General features: G+C 37.1%; 1 protein-coding gene and 1 pseudogene across 2 annotated transcripts in view; one reads left to right on the top strand and one right to left on the bottom strand.

Moving 5' to 3' along the window:
- DIP2B (disco interacting protein 2 homolog B) overlaps positions 1 to 24,872 on the bottom strand; it is a 340,427-nt gene that overhangs the window by 231,438 nt on the left and 84,117 nt on the right. The window lies entirely within an intron of this gene.
- On the top strand, positions 20,997 to 21,656 carry LOC143690192 (peroxiredoxin-like 2C pseudogene; annotated as a pseudogene).

Here is a 24,872-nt window from a genome sequence, read left to right as displayed (position 1 = left end):
TAAATCTTGGCCCCTGAGTCATATGTCTTTAAAAGCCTGTATGACAAAAGGGGAAGTATGCATAAAGCCCTTCTGCTGCATACCAATGTACTATGGTTGTCTCAAGGAAATGTGCTTGTACACGATTTGAATTATGAGCTGTTTTAACAAAACACTATTTTTACTTGAAAGGACAAATGGTAGACAAATTATGATTATTTAAGCTTGGGTATGTGGCAGACATTTCCCCAAGAATAAGTGGGCCTATCACTGGCAGCAGTTGTTAATAGTGATAACATTTAAGCTTCCAAAAAGAAAAAATATGAATTTTGAAAAACTCATATCTACATCTTCAGCTTGACAATTTCCCCAATACTTGGTAATTTTTCTTATGCAATTGATATTAATATACTATTTTTTATATAGTCTAAGGAAATGTGTCAACATTTTAAAGATGTGCATAACTCAGTAATTCAGTATTTTCCAAATGATCAATGCATGATGCTTTTAAAACATATGCTTGGGCAACATATCCATTCAAAATGCAAAACATACCGACAGATTTTAATATAACATGGTATGGAAAGTTAACTGATACAGTTTCATATTCCACATTGTAACTAGTCTTTAAGAAACTATCATTTGATCCACCCACCTATCCACCTAAAAAAAAAAAAAAAGAAACTATCGTTTGCAGAGTTTGGGTACAGAATCAAAGAAAACTATCCAGTTATCCGATAAGACTATTAAAACACTCCCTATTTTCCCAGCTACACAGATGTGTGAGGTCTGATTTTCTACATATACTTCAACTGAAACAATTCACCATAACAGATTAAATGAAGAAGTAGATATGAGAATTCAGATATTAAAGAGATATTCAAAAATGTACAACAAGGCTTTTCTTCTCATTAAGTATTTTTAGTTTTGGAAAATACAGTTCTTATTAAATTATATTACTTATGATTTATTACTATCTAAACTGGATTAAAAAAATGTTTTAACACCGTAAGTACATGGAACCTTGAGCAGGGCATAAGATTTTGTAGATTTGTCCAGAGTGATGCCCCAGTGATTTGAACAGTAAGAAAAAAGGATTCGCAAAGTCCCCTTGGGGGAATGGTGAGAAAGGGGTAAAATTCAACTCCCTCAAATATATTTCTTGATATTCTCACAAACAGTAGGGACAACCAAAGCAACAGGATGAGTCCCCAATCTTGGAGTTTGTTCATATGAAACTTAACCCCACAAAGGATAGGTCAAGCCTACTTAAAATCAGGCCTAAGAGTCACCCCCAAGAGAACCTCTTTTGTTGCTCACATGTGGCCTCTCTCCCCAGCCAATACAACAAGCAAACTCACCGTCCTCCCCCTCTCTACGTGGGCCATGATTTCCAGGGGTGTAGACCTTTGTGGCAATGTGGGACAGAAATTCTAGAATGAGCTGGGACTCGGCATCAAGGGATTGAGAAAACCTTTTCGACCAAAGGGGGGAAGAGCAAAATGAGACGAAATAAAGTGTCTCATAATAAAGTGGCTGAGAGATTTCAGAGTCAAGAGGTTATCCTGGAGGTTATTCTTACGCATTAAATAGATACCACCTTGTTAGTCAAGATGTAATGGAGAGGCTGGAGGGAACTGCCTGAAAATGTAGAGCTGTGTTTCAACAGCCATGTTTCTTGAAGATGATTATATAACGATATAGCTTTCACAATGTGACTGTGTGACTGTAAAAACCTTGTGTCTGATGCTTCTTTTATCTACTTTATCAACAGACGAGTAAAACATACGGAATAAAAATAAAAATAGGGGGAACAAATGTTAAAATAAATTTAGTAGATTGAAATGCTAGTGATAAATGAAAGGGAGGAGTAAGGGGTATGGTATATATGAATTTTTTTCATATATTTTCTTTTTATTTCTTTTTCTGAATTGATGCAAATGTTCTAAGAAATGATCATGATGATGAATATGCAACTATGTGATGACACTGTGAATTACTGATTACATATGTAGAACGGAATATGTTAAGAATGTTTGTGTTTGTTGTTACATTAAAAAATTTTTTAATGTTTAAAATTTCAATTTTAATATCTAAATATGGTAAATATCAATAGATAAAATTCACATAAAAGTAAAGCCCTTTGAGCCTCAATAATTTAAGAGTACAGGGTCTAAGAACTATCGTAGAGAAAGAACACAGGGCAAAAACATAAAATAGCATCTGTAGAAACTGCAGTGATATATAGAACAATGCTTCATTTTTTAAAAATTCTGAAAAGTCAGCAGTAAAAAGGAATAAACTACTGGCTATATGCAACAGTATGGAGGAATCTCCAGAGAACTGTGCTCAGTGAAAGAAAAAAAAAAGGCAATACGAAAGGATACACGTTATGAAATGTCAAAATTACAGAAATGGAAAACAGATTAGTGTTACCAGAGGTTAAGGAATGGGTAAAGACAGGGGGAAGCAAGTGTGGCTATAAAAGGTCAACAGGAGGGATCTTTGTGAGGATGGAATTGTTCTGCATCTGGACTGTTATCAATGGTTGTGATATTGTAGGAGAGTTTTGTAAGATGTTACCAGTGGGGAAACCAGGTAAAAGATTAACTGGGATCTCTCTGCATTATGTCTTACAATTGTAGATTACAATTGTAGATATGAATCCACAATTACCTCAAAATTGAAAAAATTTATTTTAAAAATTATGAAACAGGGTGGGATCCAAGATGGCGTCTTAGTAAGGTACATGCGTCTTAGTTCCTCCGACTCGAAATCAACTAATAGGTGAACAGAAACAGTACAGAACAGCTCCCGGGGCTACAGCAGGGAATGGACACACAGCGTAACCCAGTCTGGGGTGGTTAGTCTGACTGCGAAACTCGGCTGCGGTGAGACCCCCGAGCGGCGCGTGATTTCCCGATCAGCGGCATCTGCGGTGGTCCGAGCTACTCCCTCCCTCCTTTCCGGGCCGGCTGAGAGTATTGGAGAAGCAAGTTTCCCAAGCCGAGGCAGGCGGCACCCCTCTTTTGCGGGCGGCTTCGAGTCTCTGCTTCGAGTCCGCGGATACGAGTCTTGGATAGGAGGGCTATCCAAGCAGCGGTAGCCCCCGCCCACGGGAGGCTTCCTGGTCCGGTGGAGAATCCCCCAGGCCCGCTGCGGCCCGCAACCAGCCACAGGGTCCCCTCAAGCCACGGCAGCTGACGCCCCCACCACGCGCGGCCCCTGAACCAACAGAGAGAATTGGATCCGAAATCCCCAGGCCGCGGAGATCGGTGACTGGGGGAGACCCATTCCAAACACTTGAGACAAACGTGTGCCACGTGCGCCACATACTGGGCAAGATAAGAAAAACAGATCCCAGAGATTTCACAGAAAAATATTACAACCTTGCTGGGTCCAAGACCAAGAGAAATCTGAATAAATGCCCAGACGCCAGCAGCAGAAGATAACTGTCCACGCTCAAAAGATTGAGAAAATGGCTCAGTCAAAGGAACAAACCAATAGCTCAAATGAGACACAAGAGCTGAGACAACTAATGCTGAATATACGAACAGAAATGGAAAACCTCTTCAAAAATGAAATCGATAAATCGAGGGAGGACATGAAGAGGACATGGGCTGAACATAAAGAAGAAATAGAAAAACTGAAAAAACAAATCGCAGAACTTATGGAAGTGAAGAATAAAGTAGCAAACATAGAAAAAATAATGGATAGCGACAATGATAGATTTAAAGAGACAGAAGATAGAATTAGTGATTTGGAGGATGGAACATCTGAATTCCAAAAAGAAACAGAAACTATAGGGAAAAGAATGGAAAAATTTGAACAGGGTATCAGGGAACTCAAGGACAATATGAACCGCACAAATATACGTGTTGTGGGTGTCCCAGAAGGAGAAGAGAAGGGAAAAGGAGGAGAAAAACTAATGGAAGAAATTATCACTGAAAATTTCCCAACTCTTATGAAAGACCTAAAATTACAGATCCAAGAAGTGCAGCGCACCCCAAAGAGATTAGACCCAAATAGGCGTTCTACAAGACACTTACTAGTTAGAATGTCAGAGGTCAAAGAGAAAGAGAAGATGTTGAAAGCAGCAAGAGAAAAACAATCCATTACATACAAGGGAAACCCAATAAGACTTTGTGTAGATTTCTCAGCAGAAACCATGGAAGCTAGAAGACAGTGGGATGATATATTTAAAATACTAAAAGAGAAAAACTGCCAACCAAGACTCCTATATCCAGCAAAATTATCCTTCAAAAATGAGGGAGAAATTAAAACATTCTCAGACAAAAAGTCACTGAAAGAATTTGTGACCAAGAGACCAGCTCTGCAAGAAATACTAAAGGGAGCACTAGAGTCAAATACAAAAAGACAGAAGAGAGAGATATGGAAAAGAGTGTAGAAAGAAGGAAAATCAGATATGATATATATAATACAAAAGGCAAAATGTTAAAGGAAAATATTATCCAAACAGTAATAACACTAAATGTCAATGGACTGAATTCCCCAGTCAAAAGACATAGATTGGCAGAATGGATTAAAAAACAGGATCCTTCTATATGCTGTCTACAGGAAACACATCTTAGACCCAAAGATAAACATGGGTTGAAAGTGAAAGCTTGGGAAAAGATATTTCATGCAAATAACAACCAGAAAAGAGCAGGAGTGGCTATACTAATATCCAACAAATTAGACTTCAAATGTAAAACAGTTAAAAGAGACAAAGAAGGACACTATATACTAATAAAAGGAACAATTAAACAAGAAGACATAACAATCATAAATATTTACGCACCGAACCAGAATGCCCCAAAATACGTGAGGAATACACTGCAAACACTGAAAAGGGAAATAGACTCATATACCATAATAGTTGGAGACTTCAACTCACCACTCTCATCAATGGACAGAACATCTAGACAGAGGATCAACAAAGAAATAGAGAATCTGAATATTACTATAAATGAACTAGACTTAATAGACATTTATAGGACATTACATCCCACAACAGCAGGATACACCTTTTTCTCAAGTGCTCATGGATCATTCTCAAAGATAGACCATATGCTGGGTCACAAAGCAAGTCTTAACAAATTTAAAAAGATTGAAATCTTACACAACACTTTCTCGGACCATAAAGGAATGATGTTGGAAATCAATAATAGGCAGAGTGCCAGAAAATTCACAAATACGTGGAGGCTCAACAACACACTGCTAAACAACGACTGGGTCAAAGAAGAAATTGCTAGAGAAATTAGCAAATACCTCGAGGCGAATGAAAATGAAAACACAACATATCAAAACTTATGGGACGCAGCAAAGGCAGTGCTAAGAGGGAAATTTATTGCTCTAAATGCCTATATCAGAAAAGAAGAAAAGGCAAAAATTCAGGAATTAACTATCCATTTGGAAGAACTGGAGAAAGAACAGCAAGCTAACCCCAAAGCAAGCAAAAGGAAAGAAATAACAAAGATTAGAGCACAAATAAATGAAACTGAAAACATGAAAACAATAGAGAAAATCAATAAGGCCAGAAGTTGGTTCTATGAGAAAATCAATAAGATTGATGGGCCCTTAGCAAGATTGACAAAAAGAAGAAGAGAGAGGATGCAAATAAATAAGATCAGAAATGGAAGAGGAGACATAACTACTGACCTCACAGAAATAAAGGAGGTAATAACAGGATACTATGAACAACTTTACGCTAATAAATACAACAATTTAGAGGAAATGGACGGGTTCCTGGAAAGACATGAACAACCAACTTTGACTCAAGAAGACATAGATGACCTCAACAAACCAATCACAAGTAAAGAAATTGAAGCAGTCATTCAAAAGCTTCCTAAAAAGAAAAGTCCAGGACCAGACGGCTTCACATGTGAATTCTATCAAACATTCCAGAAAGAATTAGTACCAACTCTCCTCAAACTCTTCAAAAAAATCGAAGTGGAGGGAAAACTACCTAATTCATTCTATGACGCCAACATTACCCTCATACCAAAACCAGGCAAAGATATTACAAGAAAAGAAAACTACAGGCCGATCTCTCTAATGAATATAGATGCAAAAATCCTCAATAAAATTCTAGCAAATCGTATCCAACAACACATTAAAAGAATTATTCATCATGACCAAGTAGGATTCATCCCAGGTATGCAAGGATGGTTCAACATAAGAAAATCAATTAATGTAATACACCATATCAACAAATCAAAGCAGAAAAATCACATGATCATCTCAATTGATGCAGAGAAGGCATTTGACAAGATTCAACATCCTTTCCTGTTGAAAACACTTCAAAAGATAGGAATACAAGGGAACTTCCTTAAAATGATAGCGGGAATATATGAAAACCCCACAGCTAATATCATCCTCAATGGGGAAAAATTGAAAACGTTCCCCCTAAGATCAGGAACAAGACAAGGATGTCCACTATCACCACTATTATTCAACATTGTGTTGGAGGTTCTAGCCAGAGCAATTAGACAAGAAAAAGAAATACAAGGCATCAAAATCGGAAAGGAAGAAGTAAAACTATCACTGTTTGCAGATGATATGATAATATACGTCGAAAACCCGGAAAAATCCACAACAAAACTACTAGAGCTAATAAATGAGTACAGCAAAGTAGCAGCTTACAAAATTAACATTCAAAAATCTGTAGCATTTCTATACACTAGTAATGAACAAGCGGAGGGGGAAATCAAGAAACGAATCCCATTTACAATTGCAACTAAAAGAATAAAATACCTAGGAATAAATTTAACTAAAGAGACAAAAAACCTATATAAAGAAAACTACAAAAAACTGCTAAAAGAAATCACAGAAGACCTAAACAGATGGAAGGGCATACCGTGTTCATGGATTGGAAGACTAAATATAGTTAAGATGTCAATCCTACCTAAATTGATTTACAGATTCAATGCAATACCAATCAAAATCCCAACAACTTATTTTTCAGAAATAGAAAAACCAATAAGCAAATTTATCTGGAAGGGCAGGGTGCCCCGAATTGCTAAAAACATCTTGAGGAAAAAAAACGAAGCTGGAGGTCTTGCACTGCCTGACTTTAAGGCATATTATGAAGCCACAGTGGTCAAAACAGCATGGTACTGGCATAAAGATAGATATATCGACCAATGGAATCGAATAGAGTGCTCAGATATAGACCCTCTCATCTATGGACATTTCATCTTTGATAAGGCAGTCAAGCCAACTCACCTGGGACAGAACAGTCTCTTCAATAAATGGTGCCTAGAGAACTGGATATCCATATGCAAAAGAATGAAAGAAGACCCATATCTCACACCCTACACAAAAGTTAACTCAAAATGGATCAAAGATCTAAACATTAGGTCTAAGACCATAGAACAGTTAGAGGAAAATGTAGGGAGATATCTTATGAATCTTACAATTGGAGGCGGTTTTATGGACCTTACACCTAAAGCAAGAGCACTGAAGAAGGAAATAAATAAATGGGAACTCCTCAAAATTAAACACTTTTGTGCATCAAAGAACTTCATCAAGAAAGTAGAAAGACAGCCTCCACAATGGGAATCAATATTTGGAAACGACATATCAGATAAAGGTCTAGTATCCAGAATTTATAATGAGATTGTTCAACTCAACAACAAAAAGATAGCCAACCCAATTACAAAATGGGAAAAAGACTTGAATAGACACCTCTCAGAGGAGGAAATACAAATGGCCAAAAGACACATGAAGAGATGCTCAATGTCCCTGGCCATTAGAGAAATGCAAATCAAAACCACAATGAGATATCATCTCACACCCACCAGAATGGCCATTATCAACAAAACAGAAAATGACAAGTGGTGGAGAGGATGCAGAGAAAGAGGCACACTTATCCACTGTTGGTGGGAATGTCAAATGGTGCAACCACTGTGGAAAACAGTTTGGCGGTTCCTCAAAAAGCTGAATATAGAATTGCCATACGACCCAGCAATACCATTGCTGGGAATCTACTCAAAGGAATTAAGGGCAAAAACTCAAACAGACATTTGCACACCAATGTTTATAGCAGCGTTATTTACAATTGCAAAGAGATGGAAACAGCCAAAATGTCCATCAACAGACGAGTGGCTAAACAAACTGTGGTATATACATACGATGGAATATTATGCAGCTTTAAGGCAGGATAAACTTATGAAGCATGTAATAACATGGATGGACCTAGAGCACATTATGCTGAGTGAGTCTAGCCAAAAACTAAAAGACAAATACTGTATGGTCCCAATGATGTGAATCGACACTCGAGAATAAACTTGGAATATGTCATTGGTAACAGAGTTCAGCAGGAGTTAGAAACAGGGTAAGATAATGGGTAATTGGAGCTGATGGAATACAGACTGTGCAATAGGACTAGATACAAAAACTCAAAAATGGACAGCACAATAATACCTAATTGTAAAGTAATCATGTTAAAACACTGAATGAAGCTGCATCCGAGCTATAGGTTTTTGTTTTGTTTTGTTTTGTTCTTACTATTATTACTTTTATTTTTTTTCTCTATATTAACATTCTATATCTTTTTCGGTTATATTGCTAGTTCTTCTAAACCGATGCAAATGTACTAAGAAACAACGATCATTCATCTATGTGATGATGTTAAGAATTACTGATTGCATGTGTAGAATGGTATGATGTCAAAAAAAAAAAAAAAAAAATGGTCAGCACAATACTGCCTAACTGTAATGTAATTATGTTGGAACGCTGAATGAAGCTGCATCTGATCTATAGTTTTTGTTTGTTTTTTTTTCTTTCTCTTATATACTTTTGTACTTTTTATTTTTATTTGTGTTTTCTCTGTGTTATCACTTTATTTCTTTTTCTGTTGTCGTGCTATTTCTTTCTCTAAATCGATGCATACGTACTGAGAAATGATGACCATACACCTATGTGATGATATTAAGAATTACTGATTGCATATGTAGAATGGATTGATTTCTAATGTTGTGTTAGTTAATTTTTTTTAATTAATAAAAAAATAAATAAATAAATAAATAAATAAATAAAAATTATGAGACAAACAAATCAATAGAGGAAAGCATGCCTGCACATCAAAAATCTAGAAGCTATAAATCCTGCCTACCAACTCAAATTGATAAATGATAACTTTAGACCAAGATTTTTCATGTCTCAGGAATGAAAACTGTTCCTCAAAGTACCAATCGTAAGAATTAATCACTGTAGTCCTACAACATGCCAGACTCTGTGCTAGGTAAAGAGGACATAAAAATAAGTGAGACATGGAACTTGAACTCAAGTTGTTCACTGCCTAGTAAGGACAATTCAATAGCAAATTAATTCTCAGAAGGGAACCAGAAACATGCAATCCATAGAAGGTTGAATGGCAGCAAAACTCAATAGGAGAGAGGAGGGCTTAATGGAAAAGGTGACAACCAAGCAGAATCCTAAGAGCTGAAAATGTTGTTGCAAGTATCCTATGCTTCTTTAGATCTGTTCCACACATGTGAGTTTGGGGGTCAACCTGAGACTTGTGTTGGTTAGTATCTGGGGATCCTCTTTTTTAGCTTTCTCCTATTTGGGATATCCCCTACATTCCTGTGTTCCCAGGGGCCCCTTTCCCACTGTACTCCCGCAACTAGGCCTGGCCTGAGTGTAGGACAAGAAGAGTCAGGGCAGAGGGGAGGAGATAGGAAAATAAGAAAAAGATTTATCCTGTACTCCTCTTGGGTTCGCTGGGGCTCCTTTTTCCAATCCTCTGGCCAGAATGAGGGGATTTATCTCAGCATTTGTAGTGCATTCATGCACTTGTGTTGTTCTATGAATTGGAACCCCAGAACCAGGCCACCCTAGGGTCACAGTTGAAAGATGGAGTAAAAAAAGCAGGAAACTCATCAGTATTGTAACTCTTCAAGTTTTTTACTTCCCTACCCCATTGTCTGCTATTTAATGATCTTAGTCCTTCGGTAGTTACTTTTTATGTCCTGGAGTTTTTAATAGTAATCAGTGGGAGAAATAAGCTTTAGTGGGTTTACTTCATTTTAGCTGGCAACAGAAATCCATTTTGTATCATTCTAAAAAACTAATATTTTGATAAAAAATAATCTCACAAAAGTTGTAGGAACTCAGGCTTTGTATGAGTGATTTCAAAGGACCTGGCCCTACTTCTTTCAAATTAGAATAAAGTGCTGGTAAGCCTTGCTTTTAAGTGCTATATTTGTCCATTTTTTTCTCCATAAGAATTTCTATCTCCTTATACCAAATGAGGGAAAAAGGAAGTTATGGTTCCCTCTCTTCTCAACTTATTTAAAATAGCCCCTAAATTGCATGGTGAAATTTGTTTTGGTAGAGTATGATTTGTTAATTTCATAGAAGATAAAGTATCAAATAACAGAGAAATTAGTTAATGGCATGGATTTGTGGAGGCAGAGAACTAGATACTACTTAAGTTTTCAGTTGAACTGCCTCTTAGTCTGGTGAGAGAGTGGTGCCCTTAACATCCATTAATATGTTAAACCTTGTGGGGAGATCTGAGGTAGTGAACAGGGGATACAACAGTGCCTGGTCCACCCTTCTGTACACCAGACAGACTAAGTAGATTAGGTTAAATCATGTAAAGTTGCCACTTTTTTGTAGGTCAAAACAAATACTGGTAATTTAAATTGTTTAACCTATATTTAACCCTCAATTTTGAAATTTGAGGAAAGAAAAGGAAATCTGAAGTTTAAAACCATCTGTTTAGTTAAGTTAATGCTTGCTGCCTTAAATCAAATCTGAAATATCGAATGTGCAATTTATTTTTCTCTCTCATCAAGCCCCAAATGGATATTACTGTTGTGGGATAGGGAGTGCGGGGGAAACTCTGCTAGATGAAGTCCTTCAGAGATACAGGCTGATAGAGTCTCCTCTATCTTTTATACATAACTTCCAAGTATCCTGGGGATTGATAGCCAGCCAGTAGATTGGAAAAGTTCAGGGGTGAAGAAAAGAGGGTGAAAACAGTATACCTGCTTCTTAGTCCCAGCCCAAAGTGAACATATTCAGTTGGTGAGAACTAATTACCTACCTATATGCACCTTAATGCAAGTAAGACTGAGAAATGTAGTTCATATTTTTCAGCTGCTTTCCAGCAACATTTCTAACAGGGAATAGCAATCTTGGTGGGCAGGTGGCCATCGCTGCCATACTACTTCTTGGTCACCTGGAACATCTTTTATACATATGTTCCACACAAATATGTTTTCATTAAAAGTAGTCATACTTTCAACACTTCCGGAGAAGATGGCGGCTTAGTAAGATGCGCGGATCTTAGTTTCTCCTCCAGAAAAGCTACTAGGGGAGTAGAAATGATACAGAACAGCTCCCAAAGCCACGACAGAGATAAAAAAGACAGCGTACCCCATCCTGGAACGGCTGGCTGGCTGAGAGAACCCGCTCTGGTGAGATCGCCAAGGGGCGCGGGCTTCACCGGGCGGGGCGGCAACAGGCTAGAGTCACTCCTTTCCCCCTTCCCGGGCCGGCTGGGAGAATTGGATAGGCGGTCCCCTCAAACCGCGGCGGCTGGCGCCCACACCACGCGCGGCCACCCAGACCAACTGAGAGAATTGGATCAGAAATTCCAAGGCCGCGGAGAATGGTGACGGGGGGGGACCTTCCAAACCCGTGACTCCCCGGGAATGGTGCACACTCCCGGGCGGGCCGCTGCGGCTGGCACCGTCCCGCCACGCTTGGCGCCCCGGGCCGACTAGGAAATTTCGATGGGCGCTTTCCCGGGCTGCGGTAGCCAGCGACCCTCCCCGCGTTCGGACCCCGGGCCGGCTGGCACTCTTCCAAGCCGCTACGGCTAGCGAACCTCCTGGACGGCGAGAGTTTTCCAAAGCTAAAGGACCCACAGCACCTTTTACTGGTGGGACACACAGACAAAGTGTGCCAAAGCGCCACCTACTGGGCAGGATAAGAAAAACAGAACCCAGAGATTTCACAGAAAAATCTTCCAAACTTTTGGATCCAACACTCAGGGAAATCTGTCTAAATGCGCAGACGCCAGCAGAAGATAACGGATCACGCTCAAATAATTGAAAATATGGCCCAGTCAAAGGAACAAACCAATAGTTCAAATGAGATACAGGAGCTGAGACAACTAATGCTGAATATACGAACAGAAATGGAAAACCTCTTCAAAAACGAAATTGATAAACTGAGGGAGGACATGAAGAAGACATGGGCTGAACATAAAGAAGAAATAGAAAAACTGAAAAAACAAATCACAGAATATATGGAAGTGAAGGACAAAGTAGAAAAGATGGAAAAAACAATGAATACCTACACTGATTGATTCAAAGAGACAGAAGATAGAATTAGTGATTTGGAGGATGGAACATCTGAATTCCAAAAATGAACAGAAACTATCGGGAAAAGAATGGAAAAATTTGAACAGGGTATCAGGGAACTCAAGGACAATATGAAGCGCACAAATATACGTGTTGTGCGTGTCCCAGAAGGAGAAGAGAAGGGAAAAGGAGGAGAAAAACTAATGGAAGATATTATCACTGAACATTTCCCAACTCTTATGAAAGACCTAAAATTACAGATCCAAGAAGTGCAGCGCACCCCAAAGAGATTAGACTCAAATAGGCGTTCTCCAAGACACTTACTAGTTAGAATGTCAGAGGTCAAAGAGAAAGAAAGGATCTTGAAAGCAGCAAGAGAAAAACAATCCATCACATACAAGGGAAACCCAATAAGACCATGTGTAGATTTCTCAGCAGAAACCATGGAGGCTAGAAGACAGTGGGATGATATATTTAAATTACTAAAAGAGAAAAACTGCCAACCAAGACTCCTATATCCAGCAAAATTGTCCTTCAAAAATGAGGGAGAAATTAAAACATTCTCAGACAAAAAGTCACTGAGAGAATTTGTGACCAAGAGACCAGCTCTGCAAGAAATACTAAAGGGAGCACTAGAGTCAGACACAAAAAGACAGAAGAGAGAGGTATGGAGAAGAGTATAGAAAGAAGGAAAGTCAGATATGATATATATAATACAAAAGGCAAAATGTTAGAGGAAAATATTAATCAAACAGTAATAACACTAAATGTTAATGGACTGAATTCCCCAATCAAAAGACATAGATTGGCAGAATGGATTAAAAAACAGGATCCTTCTATATGCTGTCTACAGGAAACACATCTTAGACCCAAAGATAAACATAGGTTGAAAGTGAAAGGTTGGGAAAAGATATTTCATGCAAATAACAACCAGAAAAGAGCAGGAGTGGCTATACTAATATCCAACAAATTAGACTTCAAATGTAAAACAGTTAAAAGAGAGAAAGAAGGACACTATATACTAATAAAAGGAACAATTAAACAAGAAGATATAACAATCATGAATATTTATGCACCGAACCAGAATGCCCCAAAATACGTGAGGAATACACTGCAAACACTGAAAAGGGAAATAGACACAAATACCATAATAGTTGGAGACTTCAATTCCCCACTCTCATCAATGGACAGAACATCTAGACAGAGGATCAATAAAGAAATAGAGAATCTGAACATTACTATAAAGGAGCTAGACTTAACAGACATTTATAGGACATTACATCCCACAACAGCAGGATACACCTTTTTCTCAAGTGCTCATGGATCATTCTCAAAGATAGACCATATGCTGGGTCACAAAGCAAGTCTTAACAAATTTAAAAAGATTGAAATCATACACAACACTTTCTCAGATCATAAAGGAATGAAGTTGGAAATCAATAATAGGCGGAATGCCAGAAAATTCACAAATACCTGGAGGCTCACCAACACACTCTTAAACAACGAGTGGGTCAAAGAAGAAATTGCAAGAGAAATTAGTAAATACCTCGAGGCAAATGAAAATGAAAACACAACATATCAAAACTTATGGGATGCAGCAAAGGCAGTGCTAAGAGGGAAATTTATTGCCCTAAATGCCTATATCAGAAAAGAAGAAAAGGCAAAAATGCAGGAATTAACTGTTCACTTGGAAGAATTGGAGAAAGAACAGCAAACTAATCCCAAAGCAAGCAAAAGGAACGAAATAATAAAGATCAGAGCAGAAATAAATGAAATTGAAAACATGAAAACAATAGAGAAAATCAATAAGGCCAGAAGTTGGTTCTATGAGAAAATCTCTGAACACTGAATGAAGCTGCATCTGAGCTATAGGTTTTTGTTTTGTTTTGTTTTGCTTTGTTTTTACTATTATTACTTTTATTTTTTTCTCTATATTAACATTCCATATCTTTTTCGGTTGTGTTGCTAGTTCTTCTAAACCGATGCAAATGTACTAAGAAATGATGATCATGCATCTATGTGATGATGTTAAGAATTACTGATTGCATATGTAGAATGGTATGATTTCTAAATGTTGGGTTATTTCATTTTTTCCGTTAATTAAAAAAAAAAAGAGAGAGAGAGAAGGGGTAATTGGAGCTGAAGGGATACAGACTGTGCAACAGGACCGGATATAAAAACTCAGAAATGGACAGCACAATACTACCTAATTGTAATGCAATTATGTTAAAACACTGAATGAAGCTGCATGTGAGGTATAGGTTTTTTCTCTCTCTATTATCGTTTTAATTCTTATTCTGTTGTCTTTTTATTTCTTTTTCTAAATCGATGCAAATGTACTAAGAAATGATGAATATGCAACTATATGATGATATTAAGAATTACTGATTGTACATGTAGAATGGAATGATTTCTAAATGTTTTGTTAATTTTTTTAATTAATAGAAAAAAAGTAGTCATACTTTCACTGGAAAAAAAAAGAAGACTGTTAGTTCTGTGTCATAATTATACTTTTAATGAATCTGTAATAAAGCATAAATTTCATATGTTAATTAAGATTGCCAGTGTCTCACAGGCATTTTTGCTTAATTATCAGCCAGGAAAAAAAGTATATTGAGGAAGATAGTTTTGTCTTTAGTGGATGTGACGATTGTTTTCCTTTCTTCCAGAGTCTTTATCATACCTTATCCAAAGGGCATGTTAATTCCTGACATATTAAAGAGGTTACTAAATATATATACCTATAAGGAAATTCTACAGCATGGAAATTCATCAATTCTTCCTTATTCTCTTTAACATAATCTCCAGTACACTAGATTTTATTTGGATTTTTTTTTTCAGTGAGACATGTGACAAACTGAAAACCAAGGCCACGTTTTATGGTTGGTAATATCCTTTTTAACCCATGACATTTGAAGGTAGAAAAGAATGTTAAATTCTAAACTGTTGGACGCCTTCTCTTGGCCTGCCATCTTGCGACAGTTATTTCCAATGAGCTGGTCATGGGGCTGTAAAGGAATGATGAGGTTCTGAACCTTTTAGGTGGTACTGAGAGATTGCTTAGCCTCACAGTTGACTGCTTATTTGACTTTTCACTATTCCCAGTTAACAAATTGTTGCTTGAGATACAGCTTTTTTCCAGAAAACTATACCCTACCTTTAAACAAACTACAGTTACCATTTTAAGAGTTATTGCATAAATATCAGATAAATACTGGTTTTTAAAGATACTGTTTTTATATTTATTGTGAAACTAATAAGTTTAAAAATCATCTAACTTCCAAGGAGGAGTAACAGCTGAATTTCACCTATTTTAATATCTGCTGCTAGTTGTGAAATTCAGAAATCCTTTGCAGTTTGGTTGTTGAAACTTGTCACCACTAGGGATGGAGTTTCCCGTTTCTTTATACAGTAGCTGAGTTTTTGCTGTGTTATAATTCCTTACATAACTTCTAAAAATCAACTCTTGAAGATATCCCAAGACCTTTCTCTGATTTTTCTTTATATGTTATTTCAAATCTTGATATCTTGGGCGGGCCACAGTGGCTCAGTGGCAGAGTTCTCGCCTGCCACACCGAAGACCCAGGTTCGAGTCCCAGGGCCTGCCCAAGCGAAAAAAAACCTTGATATCTTGTAAACAGATTGCAAAGATCTGTCTTTTGTATTTCACAGTAGATGCCTGGCTCAGGGTCTTATGAGCACAAACCGAACTTGAGATAAGGTCAAGAACATCAAAATCAGTTTCTTTCTGTTTCCTATATCCCCTCCTGGCACAGGCTGTAAAGGAGAAAGGATATGCAGTGCCTAAGGGATTGTAGACATCCAATTACAGGTGCACTAATTGGATCAGTAAATAACGGAGCACCTACTAGGTGCATACATTGTCCTGTATGAGGCAACTGCTCATGTTCTAAGGTATAAAGACACAGGTAGACTTATGGACATATGATGCATAAACAAATCATGTTTTGCAAGACCCTGGGTTACTTAAAGCCTTCCTTTGCACAAGTAGCCTTAAGTTTGTAAAACAAGATCCTCGGGAGCTTTGGTTTCATTCTCTCAACAAAGCTTTTATTGATTGTTTACTATTTAGTAGATAGTGGGAGAGCAAAATGATTATGTTCCTGTCCACAGAAGGCTCACAGTCTTATCAGGAACTGATCTGTAATAAAGAGAAAATTAAAATATGATTATATGGTAAGGTAGGCGTTGATAGAGGTATGAAAAGTAAATGTCATGGCAACATAGGAGAGTGGTTGGGGAAGGATGGGGTGCCAGGAAAAACCTCACAGAGAGTATATATTATTGTTGGAAGCTTCTTGAACAACTTGGCTATAGCTAGAGTGAAGCCAATTTATGTATGACCCTTGGAACCTAGGCCTTTAAACTATTTGTATAACTTTAACACGAATCCAGGAGTAGGAGTTTATTTAAAAGATGCAACTGCCTTTCCAGTTTAACCTTTAGGTTAACTGTTTCTTTAGGAAAAAATAGTTATGAATGTAGCTCTGTGACAGGATTACAGAAATGTGCTCTTTAGAACTCATTACAACACAGCTCTAGTTAACACACTTTGATTAGATTGTACTTTTTTTAAGTTTTTTTTCATTTGTGTTCATCCAGTCATAAGAACAAAGTAAAACTTAAAAAAATTAAAAAAAAAAACACAACAAACTTGGATCTGTTGTTTTACTTTTATCATCCTCATATATCTTCCTTTTCATTCTCTTCAAAGCTAAGCTCACGTGCTGATTATAAAAATATTACCCACAGGCTAAGATAGTTACCTCAAACTCTGCAGAGGTTGCGGCTCCTTTAAAAAACAGACAAACAAAAAACACCTTTATAAAAGAGATTCATTTTTTTTCCATTTAAGTATTAAGGAGTTAAGATGTATTTCCTAGAAAAATATTTGCAGTAAGTGGAAGTGAAAGCACTTTGTTAGGGAGAGAGTTAAGGGTTCCTAAACTTGTAACACTCTGGATTTGTGATGTGTTGAGAATGCTTTTGAAACAATTCGATTCAGCAAATATTTACTGAATGCTCTGGGCAAAGCACTAGTGCTAGGCCCAATAAAGGATAAGAAAAAGAACAAAACAGGCTCTGTTTCAAGGGACCTTTACTACACCTTCTTTATCTGAATCTCCCATCTTCTGTTCTTCATCTTTGCCTTTTCTCAGATAAAGAAAATTCGACCTCTAATTTATGAGTTCTGTAAATGGAAAAGTCTATAAAGTTGGTTTGCTCAGAATGTTGCTTGCTGATTCTCCTTTGTGTTGACCGAATTTAAAAGAAACTGGTGTTTCAGTGCCTCCTTCCGTAAATTAACATTCACAGAAGTGGCTGCTTTTCCTAGAGCATTATGATCCAGCCCCTTCCGTACTGTGACTCTTCATGGACAGTATTAAATCTGATCTGAGCAGCTCTAGGAAACAGCTGAGAGTCTGAGAATATGTGCAGGGTCAGCATCTTGGCTAGGGCGTCCTGTTAAAACAAAGAACACTCTTGGCACCCAAAACCTGACCAAGCATGTACCATTCTACATATGAGCTCTAATAAATAAAGCATTGTAGGGTTTTCCACACTTTCATTTGGATAAACCTAGATGACTCAATACTTGAGCATTCTTTTAGGCTTCCTCCTAATCTACTGGATCAGTACATAATCCAGGAGAAGTAAATTCCCCAAAATTCCCCAATACAGCCACTTATCCACGCTCTAACTTTATCAAGCACAATACTCAGTTCCATTAAATGGATAACCACTCGAACACCTACTATGTAAGACTCTGCTGGGTGCCTCAGAGATGAATAAGACTGAATTCCTTTCAGGTAGTTTAAGATGTAGTAGCATACCCTGCTCTAGCCATCCATCTGCCATCCCACTGTAAGTGTCCCAGTTTCTTTTGGTCTACCCTGACCTATAGTCACCTATAACTCAGTGTAGCACTGTGCTTATTACAACAAAATCTGTATAACTTTCAATATCAGATATTATAATCAGTGGAGGGAATGTGCCTTGAGCCCTGGACAGTGTTTGGAGTGATTGTGGAGAAGCCCACTGTGGCACTAGTCACTGGGGCTCCATTTCAGAGCTGCTCCCCTTTGCTCCCTAATGGAGCCCCACATCTGTCATAGTTCAAAGAAGCAGATTCCAGTAGGGTGGCAATATTTATAAATGATGAGTCCAATTTTATATAATTTTCCTTTCTCAGCAGAATGTCCATTTTCTCTTCCTCAGATTAAAAATGGCACAATGTATGATGTGTGATAGTGTAGGGGTATTTTGCATGAAATCTCTAAGTTCATTTATTCAAATAACTTGTCGCCTCAAATATTCTTAAAAATTATGCTATGATTTCCTTGGTTGTTTGATCAAGCCGAGTTCTTGGGAATCCTTCCCAAATCTTGCATTCTGAAAGTGGATGGAATGTTTATATAATTATGTCCTTAATGTTAGTAGTCTCTAGCCTGTTTCATTTCATATACAAGTGTGAAGGACAATACATTCACCATCAAAATTACAAAAAGAAACGTCCATCTAAAAGGCAGATAGGGAACTAATGGGACCTATTTCAAAATCTTTGAATAATTTTACTAAAACTGAGTTAGACTAATCTAAAGTCATTTTATTGCTTAGTTAAACCCGATAGGATCTAGACGGAAAGGGAGAACAATAAATAGCACCTCTCTTTCCTGTCCAGGTTCTGGAAAAACTGGAAAGCAACCACAAAAAAAACAACAACAGGAGTAGCTGATGGGCCACAGTATCACCTTTATTATCAGTAAAGGCAAAGATAAAGGATATAACTTAGTGTTTGGGCCAAGGAGACTTGATAGCTGAATTTCAAAAATAGATCAGACCTACCCCCTTTCTGCAAAGCAGAAAGCACATGTGAAATACAAACCACCCCCACCCCACCTCTGCAGGCAGCTCACTCGTGAAGAAGGACAGGACTAGGCTGACTGTTTTTCCCAAATTTACCAATCAGATCAGCTGCTTCCCTCCCCAGGGTAAAATCAGTTAAGTGGCAAAGAAATGTTGGTCATGCTATACAACTGGTGGTCTTCTATTCCCATGGAAAGAGATACCAGAAATGGGGAATAAATGTTCTCCACTTGGAACTTGGTTCTTTTGAAGAATGGGTTGGTGCCTGGGTAGGAAATGATAGCATAACAAGGTCAAGGAGTAAACCTTTGTTTTTGGGAAGAGATATTGTAACAAACAGCAGCTTGGAAAATTACAGCAAACATTTGCTTAAAGGAAAGATGGAAGTTGTCTGTCTTTAGGTAGTCAGTCCTCTGCCTTTCGGAAACATCTGTGATTTAATGTTCTCTACTGTGGAATAAGTGAAGGTCCACTTTGGTTTTCTGCTATCCTTTAACATTTTATATACCTGCCTTTCTATCTTCACAGACTCCTTTTGTTTTCTTCTTTCCCTTTTCCCCTCCTTCTCCATACCAGCTATTTCACAGGATTATAGCCAAATTTCTTCCCAACTGACACACTGCTTGGCTATTGTCATCCACTTGCATGCTTTTATCTGTTACTTATCTTGATAATTTCCAAATCTTTATCTCCTACCCAACTTCTGTTCTAAACTCCATGTTTACATATCCTACAGTCTATTCAACAGTTACTCCTGGGACATCTAAAAATAAACCTAATTCTTCTACCCATCCTCTGAACAACCAATAACAGTACAACAACAACAACAACTCAAAAATTTGTAGCCAAATACAAGACACTGCCCAAGTCCCAAAATATCCTCTGATTAGCACACAGGCAGAATAGTTCCAAACAGCACAGCCAAGGCAGAAAACTGAACTGATATTGGAAATACCATCCACAGAAGGTCAAATTAAGAACTGAACCCAAATGAGTTCTCTAGACTACTCAAACAAAAATAACTCAACAATCTCCAGAGAATTTTAATACAACACAATATTCAATATATCCAGGATAACAATCCAAATTACTCAATATACAAAGAACCAGGAAGACATAATCATTTCTTATGGGAAAAGGCAATCAATAGATGGCAAAAATGAAATTAAACAGACATTAAAATTATGGAGAATTTTAAGCAGTTATTATAACCATGTTCCAGGGGTAGAGGTACTTACTCTCAGAATACAGATATACTTGGCAGAGAAACAGAAACTATGAAAAAGAACTAAAAGAATGAAGGTACAGTTAGGTACCTTGATTGTGATGGTATTTAAATGAAACTACACAAATGATTAAACTGCACAGAACTCTACACACACACACACACACAAGAGCAGTTGTATAACGGGGAAATCTGAATAAGATGTAAATTGTATTAAACTCAATTTCTTGGTATTAATAATGTAATGTTGGTATTGATAACATAATGTTAACTAACACACAACATTGACATTGGGAGAGGCTGAATGAAGGGTCCATGGGACCACCCTGTACATTTCTTTGCAACTTCCTGTAAACCAATAGTTACTTCAAAATAAAAAGTTAAGAAAAGATCCCACTTCACATTTTACAACAGAAAAATGCGTCAAATTAAAATTTCATAAGATGGGCTCAAGAGCAGAATTAAAATAACAGGCAAAATTCTGTGCATATGAGAACAGATCAATAAAATGAGCCAATCAATCTAAAGAACAGAAAAAGATGAAAAAAAAATTAACAGAGGGCCCTCCGACACAGGGCGAGATGGCCGCCCCAGCCTCGGTCACGCAGCAGGTCAGCGGCCACGCAGTCCCAGAGCTGAGCGGCCCTGAGCGCAGGCAGCCCCCGGTTGCACCAGTGGCCAAGCTGTCCATGCTGGACACCTCCGGGAATCAGGTGCCATTCGGGGCGCTGTCTGCAAGCGCTGGGCCGCTGTGGTCTTGGTGCCGCATTTTCTACATTATATTTGCAAGGAATACGTAGAAGATCTGGCCAAAATCCCCAAGAGTTTTTTACAAGAAGCAAATGTCAACCTTATAGTGATTGGACAGTCATCCTACCATCATACTGAGCCTTTCTGCAAATTGAAATCTATGTTGATTCTGAGAGAGAGATTTATAAAAGATTAGGAATGAAAAGAGGTGAAGAAATTGCCTCCTCTGGACAGAGCCCCCATGTGAAGTCAAACATGCTCTCGGGAAGTATTCAGAGCCTGTGGCTGGCGGTGACTGGCCCTCTTTTTGATTTTCAAGGAGACCCAGCTCAGCAAGGTGGAACCCTCATCGTAGGTCCAGGCAATAACATTCATTTCATGCACTGTGATAGAATAGATTGGATCACAAACCCATCAATTCTGTAGACCTTCAGTATCCATGTATGACTCAGTACAGAAGTTCTTGCTTTCAGTCGGATCCTGAGGAATAGGACCTTAAGTATTTGGGATGTAATAGCCTTTTATCACTTGCTGACCCTTCCAGTCTTCCAGGAGTACAAAAAAACATACAGAGAGAATGTGATGACTGAATTGCACATTGTAAGGCTGTAAAGTTATATAAAATATAAAATTTAAAATACCATTCTGAACTTTTGGTTACATTATGGTATATCCAGTCAATGAAAAATGTTTCTTTTGCCATTAAAATTAGAAATTTTTATGAAGACTTAAATGGGCAAAGTAAATCAAACCCATTTTATTCAGTGCAAAAGCAGGATATTAAATTGTATAAGCAATATATTCCTATTTTATATGTATATTTTTATTTTTGTACGCTTAGGGAAAAAAAAACAGGAAATAAACACACCAAAATATTGTCAGTGAGGTGTCTCTATATGGAAGGATTACAGGTTTTTATTTTCTTCTCCATACATGTCTATGTTTTCCAACTGTTTTATTATGAGCATAATTAACATTTTAGGCCTGGGAAAGATTCACAAAATTATGAGGGACATATTCCTATATAACAAGCTCCACAATGTTACAAATTAAACAGAGTGCACTTCACATGCTTTCATCCTGATTGCTTTACTAGGAGAAAATGTGGCAAATGGAATATCTTTCAAATAGCCCATATGCAAAACACACTCACTATCGATTTCACTAGAATTTCTTTTTTTTTTTTTTTTGTAAAAGGGAAAAAATATTTGCTTTAGGTATTTAAGATACAAATCTAAAATATGATCAGTATGGTTTTTTTTAAAGGAAATTTTTAAAATTTGTTTAGAAAACCTTTTTAACTTGAATGTACACTGTGGTTTGGTTGTACATTGTTAGCTACATGTTATATCCAAATTGCTTTTATTTAGGGGATTATTGTCACCATTTTTCTTAATATGTTTTAACATTGGGTGTATCCCAGAAATTCTGATTAAAAGTACAGCAAGATGAAAATATTAGTAATTATTAACAAGGGTAATACTGCTTTGAACTTGATACTTTTATATATAGCCAATGAAGTCACACAGTATTATATATGGAATGTCTTTGAATATTTGAATGTTTTCATGTATGTCTACATGGACAATATGCTTTTAATCAATAAAAGTGCAATTTCTCAAAAAAAAATTTAACAGAGCCTCAAGGACCTATAAACAATATCAAAAGGCCTAACACCCACATCACAGAAACAACAGAAAGGAGAAAGAAATTGGTATCAGAAAAATAATAGAAGAAATAATGGCTGCAAACCTCCAAACTTGGTGAAAAACATAAAATTACAGATTGAAGAAATTCTGTAAATCCCAAACAGGACAAACTTAAAAGAAAACCACCTAGACACATCATAATCAAACTCCTAAAAACCAAAGATTAAGGGGAAAAAAAATTTAAAGCAGTCGGAGAAACTCAACCAGTTACACATAGGGAAAAATAACTGAAACACCTAGAGGTTCTCATCAGGAGCCATGGAAGCCAGGAAAGTGGAACAATATCTTCAAAGTACTGAAAAAACAGTATGAACAATTCAGAATTCTAAATCCAGTGAAGGCATCTTTCGGGAATGAAGGTAGAAAGATGAAGAAAATGTAAGAGAATTTCTTACCAGCAGCCCTGCTCCAAAAGAAATGTTAAATTAAGTTTTCAAGATGAAGGAAAATGATACCAGAGGGAAAACTAGAGCTTCAGAAATGAGGAAAGAACACTAGAAATCGTAAACATCTGGAAAAATATAATAGACTATTTTTCCTCCACTTAAGGTCTTTGAGGTTTGACTACTGAAACAAAAAATTTAACACTGTCTCATAGGAAATTCAAGACATTAATATAATGTGTATATAATATTTATGGTACTATAACAAAGGGAGAGGGAGGTGAACATTTAAAAATGGTTGTAATGAACCTACCCCTTTAATTGAGGTGGTAAAATATAAACTCTAAGCAAACTGTGAAAGATAAGACTAAAAATTAAAGGCATATAAGCAAAAACATATTAAACAGGGCAGGCAATCGTGGCTCAGTGGCAGTGTTCTCACCTGTCATGCCAGAGACCTGGGTTTGATTCCTGGAGCCTGCCCATGAAAAAAAAGAAACAAACATATTAAACAAAATAAAATGGAATATGGGGGGGAAAATCCAAAGGAAGGCTTAAAAATAAGTTATTGAAAAGAACAAAGAATAGAAAGAAATAGAAAATGAATAATAAAATGGTTGGCCTAGGTCCAACCATATCAATAATTGTACTAAATGTAAATGATCTAACCACACCAATTAAAAGGCATTGTCAGATTAAAAACAAAAACAGCAACAAAAACCAAGATTGAACTCTATTTTTACAAGAAGCACTTTAAATATAATGATATAGACAAGTTACAAAAAAGACATACCACACAAACATTAATCAAAAGAGAGTTAGACAATGAATCTTGTGGTGGACAATATCTGCGAATAACTACAAATATTAAAAAGTTTTCATAAACTAGAACAAATGAATGACACTATCACAAGGAGTCAAAAATAGAGGAGTATATGGGAAAAATAAACCTATAGCAAACTATGGACTATAGTTAACAGTTATATTTTAATATTCTTTCATCAATAGTAACAAATGGACTACGCCAGTACTATGGGTCAATGGGGGGGGGGGGGCAGGTAAGGAATATAGGAGGATTTTGGTTTCCTTTTTTATTTTTATTTCTTTTCTGGAGTAATGGAAAAGTTCTCAAATTGATCATGGGGTTGTATGCACACTTATATGATGAAGCTATGAGCCAGTGATTGTACACTTTGGATGGTTTATATGGTGTGTGAATATATGTCAATAAAACTGCATTAAAAAAAATTGGAGTGGCTATATGTTAATATTAGAAAAGGCAGACTTCAGAATGTAGGAAATTACCAAGGATAAAGAAGAACAAATATGAGAAACGATAAAAGGGTCAATTCACCAAAAATCTAAATGTGCATAAACTTAGCAAGACAGCTTCAAAATATCTAAAGCAAAAACTGACAGAAGTGAAAGGAGAAACAAATCCACAAAGTATGCTTGGAGACTTCAATATCCTCTCTCAGTAATCAACAGAACAAGTAGACAGAAAAACATCAAAGACAATATGGAAGACATGGACAACAATACTAACCAACTTGAAATAATTAAATTTACAGAACATGCCAGCCAACAACAGCAAAGTACAAATTCTTTTCAAGTA

This window comes from Tamandua tetradactyla, chromosome 7 (genome assembly GCF_023851605.1).
Source record: "Tamandua tetradactyla isolate mTamTet1 chromosome 7, mTamTet1.pri, whole genome shotgun sequence".
Taxonomy (NCBI): domain Eukaryota; kingdom Metazoa; phylum Chordata; class Mammalia; order Pilosa; family Myrmecophagidae; genus Tamandua; species Tamandua tetradactyla.
Note: the sequence above shows the minus strand (reverse complement) of the source record. Positions and strands in the feature narration are given on the sequence as shown.